This window comes from Frankliniella occidentalis, unplaced genomic scaffold (assembly GCF_000697945.3).
Source record: "Frankliniella occidentalis isolate FOCC.00 unplaced genomic scaffold, Focc_3.1 Scaffold20, whole genome shotgun sequence".
Lineage (NCBI taxonomy): Eukaryota > Metazoa > Arthropoda > Insecta > Thysanoptera > Thripidae > Frankliniella > Frankliniella occidentalis.
This window is the reverse complement of record NW_026267150.1, coordinates 1,457,440-1,462,892: the sequence shown is the minus strand read 5'-3', so window position 1 is coordinate 1,462,892 and position 5,453 is coordinate 1,457,440. Positions and strand designations below refer to the sequence as shown.

Here is a 5,453-nt window from a genome sequence, read left to right as displayed (position 1 = left end):
GGGGGGGGGGGGCTCCCGAGCGCCAGTCAGTCGTCAGAGCCCCACAGGGCCCCAGTACCCGAGCAGCTCTCGCCGCGTACGGTTGATGTTGCCGCTGGTGTTGCGTCGTCCAGTCTTTTGACCGCCACCGTGTGCCGAGAGGCGGTGTGAGTGTGAGCGAGAGAGAGAGAGTGAGATAGTGAGCAAGACGAAGTGTGAGCGAGCGAGTGGGAGAGTGCACGCCGCGCTAGACCAGCTCCCTCCCGGATGGCAGGCGTCGAGACGCGCTGCCTGGAGCAGCGGTGAAGACGGTTGAGGGAGAAGTTTTCATTATTGTCCAGAACTACCAGCTGCGCTCAGCTGCGCTCAGCTGCGCTGTGTGGTCGTGTTGTGAGCCGCGCGGAGTGTTGGTGCGTCAGTGTGAGAGTTCCGCGCAGCCGTGTGTGTGAGTGTGTTGCCTCTCTGGATTTACGGTTTCATTCACCTCTTGGATTACTCGCCGCTCTGGAGAAACAGGTGAGTGTCTGCCGAGCGGTGTTTGGGCCTGCAGCTCGAACGCTATCTTTATATTGGCCATTCATGGCGAACGAATTGTAAGCAGCGACAAGTCGCGTCGTTGTATTATCCCAGGTTCATTTCCTTAAGTCTGAACTTTGACGGAGGCTAACGCTCACCCGCATGTGTGGCTGCTGGTCGTGCCTTTCGGTTTTAGTTCAACATGAGAGATTTACTTAATATCAAAAAGAAAACGAACAATAATTGCCAACGACAATGTTAAGCCACTAGTACCGTGATCATTGATGTGTATTCAACAGACGTGACCACTATGCGGGACCCTGCAGAAGCGACATCTCTTCTTAGATTAGTAGCGTATTTCCACGATCTGATCAATATCAGAAATAGCGCGCATCTACTAACCGAGCAGCGTTGAGCTGCGACTTATCGCACTGCTTCTCCCGAGTAAGACCGCCTGGCACTGCGGCTCGCGGGCTGGACTGCGAACAATGCCCCGCAGCTTGGCTGGGGATAAAGAGGCGCATGAACGGACGATTTGCCCGCCACAAAAACAGCAAGAGGCCGAACAGGCCGGTCGCATGGGGGTGGCGCTTAGAAACCTATACCGCGCTACTCCTCGTGTTTATAAAATGTAAAACTACTTGTGTCAAACTGTGTGCACACAGAACGTAAAATATTGTCCACTGCCATGCGGTGTCATATTGTGGGCTGTGTCATGTCACAGGTGGCGCGCATGACCAGGCACGGCCCCCCGGCTGGGCCTTGCTAGGGCCTAAGTGTCCCCCAGAAGCCAAAACGTGCGAGGCGCACGAAGCGTCCTCGAGCTGCCACTCAGTGACAAATTAACTGCGTCACATGTGGCAAGTAGTTAATCTGATATCAGATCACATAATAATAGACTGGAAACGCAAGGCGTTTGAATGTCGCACACTTGTAGGTGCGAAATTCTAATTCGCACCTTTGCACATGTGTAGAGTAAATTTTCTTGAAATTTCGCACTTTGCACACTTGCACAAAAAAGGCTCACCTGCATGTGAACGAATGGAAATCCACACTCCTTCAAGTGTGCAACATTTTCACACTTTGGTTTCCTATGTAGACTAACGTTCTGGTTATCGACCGCTATTATTCGTTCAAACGGGAGTGTCTGTTCGATCGTTTCCAACGGCGCAGTGCGCAACTTGTGTGAATCTGAGGAGCTTCACGTGAGTGCCTTTGCCTCTGGCAGCACCCCCTCTCCTGTCCCCGCATCCTCGAGGACACGTCGTGGACAATCTGCTTCAGCAGGTGGCTGCTCTCTGCGGCGTTGCGTAGCGCCCTCCTGCAGTCGTTTTTATTCAAACTACTTCGTCAATCTGGTGGAAAAAGGTTTTCACAAGGTCGCAGCCTGGCGGTGCTTCTCCGTCATCTCGCGCTGTTTGTGTGTTTGTTGTGTGTCTGGCGCGAAGGAGAGGAGGGAGGTGGGTAAGGGGGTAGGGTATTAGGCATGCCACGGACTGCCCTTGCGAAGCCGAACTTTCCGTCGGGGTCACTATCTATTGTAAATGCCTTCACAAACTTGAGTTTGTATACAACATGGAGAAACACGACATGAACCTGCCTGCTGTCGAGGAGCTGTCGACGAGCAGCTGTTTCCTCAGTTTTCGCCTGCGCCTCTCTTCCGTTTCGGCCCCGGACGCGACAGGCTCCTTCCCCCGGGGTTGCCGACGACGTCGACGCCGCCGTGGAGCTTGACGACGGCAGTGAATGACAAACGGCGCGTCTCCCGGCCGCGACCCTGACGGTCGTCATCCGCGGGACCAAAAGTGAGCGGAGCGCGAGGATGAGAAGGGGGGGGGGGGGCAGCTGGGCAGCAGGACGATGCAGTAGTGGCTCTAGTGGTTCTAAACCATGAGCTACTTGGCCGCCCGCACCTCGCACAGTCCCGGGCCCATAACCTACTGACGGACGCGACGGCGACGACCTACGGCCTCCTCCAGGTCCAGGCCGCCGCTGGGCCGATTGTTCTTTTCGCAACAGATGGCACCACTGCACTACCAGGAAGCCCGCCTCTGCCGGCTGCCTGCCGGGGCCGCGCGCGACTGCAGGCTGCAGGCTGCAGGTGACCCCGCGAGAACCGAGACCAAGCAGAGACATAACCGCGAGCCAAGCCGCCCCGCAGAGTGTCGCCACAGAGTGGCCGCACGGCGCAGCGGCACGCGCCCTCCTGGGGACGGTGAAGTGACGGACCTTGTTTGAGGAGGAGATGCTTACTGAGGTTTCGTTTGTATGAGCCTGTGTATCCTGTGACTTATACGGTCCGACTTATATACGGGACGTATGCATCATGCATGAGTCGGAATTGTATAGGATTTTGTATGTGAATTGGATGAAGTTTATGCACGCCGTGCTACAAATATGACGTCAACAATGGATTCTCATGGCATACAAAGAAAATACCTTTGTGACTCTTGCGGTGATAGACTATGCGTGCGATGATAAGGTATAAGCAATGTTGTTGATAGATCACAACAATATTTTTGATAGCCAATTTACTTTTGTCATCAACTATAACGTTTTGTCGATAACAACCGAAGAAATTTGTTCGTACCGATTAACAATATTGTTGTTACCTTACCCTTGAACCAAATTTGTTTATAGCAAGTAACGGAAACCTCGGTAAGGAGAGTGCTTCTCACGATTATTATCCCAGTGATGGCAGTTAGTTTCCTTGATGTTTGCTTCGCCAAGCGGCTGCCACCCACACTCCTCTGTCACACTCTGGAGCGCCGCGGCGCACATCCCACGATGCGCGGCGGGCGCGGCGGGGCTCGGCTCCTCGGCTCGCGCCCAGAGCAACTATAGCCTAGTTACTCACTCCGACCTTGATATTGTATGCAGTCACCTAGGCGAGCCCAGCCGCCCAGCCGCGCGCCGCTCAAGCAGGTTTCTTCCCCCCCACCCCGACTCCCATCTCGCTGGTCTCCTACCCTTCTCTTTGCTCTCCCCTTCCTCGCTGGATCAGTGTATAGTGCCCAGCTGCTTTATTTTTTCTTGTGTGTGTGTATGTGTGAATGTGTGTGTGTTTCTGCGCAGCTCATTCAGTTCGCAGCCCGCTGAGCATGTTGCAAGCTCAATGTATGCGTTGCGTGTGAAGATATGGCGCGGTATACGTTGTTCGCTTCGCCCCGCCCCGCCCTGAGGTGCATATTTCACCTGCCGGCGCGGCTCGGCGGGGCCTGACTTTGTGTAGAGCATCACACCCTCAGCCCCGCTGTCCCGCTCGCAGGGCAGGGCAGCACCAACTGCAGCACGCCTAGCCCCGGCCCAGCCCGCCACGGACGGAGTCGTTGACATTGCTAAGGGAAAGTGTTTTGGACACAACGCGTTGAAGAGGGGCGGGGCCGGCGCGGCGGGGGCCTGGTGGGCCCGGGGCTCCCGGGGAAGAGGCAGTGAAATATTTCGCTGAGAACTCATGTTCCAGCCGCATAATTAGAGAACACGCTGGCAATCACGTGCGACAGTATAAGATACGTGATGTTTAACCTCGTGTTTAACTTTCATGTTTTTGCCGGTGTTTTGTTTGTTTTGTTAATGATCATTGTTTTTTCAATTTTTGGGGGATCATTACTGCTCACTGTACGCTTTCAATTGTCTAATTCGTGGTATGTAATACGTAGAGAAATAAAATAGATAATTGTGTTCCTATAAAATCGTCAATAACCAAGTGATGGTGCGGTACTGCACGCTAGTGGACATGGACACATCCCGACACCCCCCCCCCCTCCCTCCAGAGCTACTCGGCAAGGCGGCAGGTGATTCGATGTCACTCTCCCGACCCCACCAATGCCCCATACGCACATGAGAGATTCGAGCCTTGCTGGTTGAGAGGGTCACAGGCTCGGTCACAGGCCCACGCGCTGCACGCACTCCGAGCTCGCCAGGCGGGTCCCAGGAGGGAGATCACGTGCAGCAATTATGCAGCATTTGAAACGCTCGTGTGTGTGTGTGTGTGTGTGTGTGTGTGTGTGTGTGTGTGTGTTTTGAGTTGTGCGTTGCAGTTCGCAGTGCAGTAATGTGTGTACGCCCGCCCACGCACGCGCCGATTGAAGTGATAAGTAGGGCATTGCTTTGCTACCCGCTGAAACGTTCCGTCCGCAGAAACTTTGGTTTTTAGTGTGCTTCGCATTGCGGCGCTGCTGGTTCAGCCAGCGTAGTACACCTTGCCGCCCTGCCTCAGCCTCGGCCTCAGCCTGCTCGAGGAAGTCCTGGCCGCCCGCCGCGCCGAGGCCATGGCGGAGGCCCGCGCCGCCTGCGTCCTTGAAGACGTGTCGCCGTAGCGGTCCGACCGGCCCCTCGACTCGGCCCCTCGGCCCGGCCTGGCCCCGCGGCTCTGCGCTGCGACTGCTATCGCCTCGCCATGTGGCGGCTGACCGTTACCGTGTCGCCAGCCCCGCCACGCCCCACCACGCCCCACCACGCCCCGCCACGCACTCTGAACGCCAGGCAGCCCAGAGTGGTCGGAAGCAAAGCAGAGACAAAACGTCAATATTTGAAGCGTGCGTCTTTGGCATGGAGCCACACACTGCCAAATTCTTGCAAAGAATTTTGAAGCATTTTAAGGAAGTTTGCATTACAATCTATTTTCTTTGCATTGCAAACTTTTTCTTAAGTTACGAAGAACTAATTATTTGCAGCTTTACGAACAATTTTCTTCGTGAGGTGCGAAGAATTAGTTCGCAATTTAAGAGATTTAATTCGGAATGCAAAGAATTTTACAACGCTTGCAGTGCTAAGTATAGCTCTTCGCAAGCTTTTTCAGTGCAAACGAGAAGATATTTCAGTGTGACGATGCAATGCGTGAGACACAAAATTATTGAACTATTGTCTCCACGGAATTTCCAGTTTTGCGTTCACAAGAAGTCTGCACAGAAGTAGTTCGTCTCAGCTCATTGGTTTGGTTCTCAATTCTAGCCCTC

The 5,453-nt window shown here is 54.3% G+C and overlaps 1 protein-coding gene across 1 annotated transcript in view; it reads left to right on the top strand.

Annotated features, from left to right (window-relative positions):
• Positions 1–53: 53 nt before the first annotated feature.
• The window catches only part of LOC113202296 (rho GTPase-activating protein conundrum), a gene marked incomplete in the record, with an annotated part of 47,973 nt that continues 42,573 nt past the window's right edge, over positions 54–5,453 (top strand). The window contains 1 exon segment of the mRNA XM_052264554.1: positions 54–495.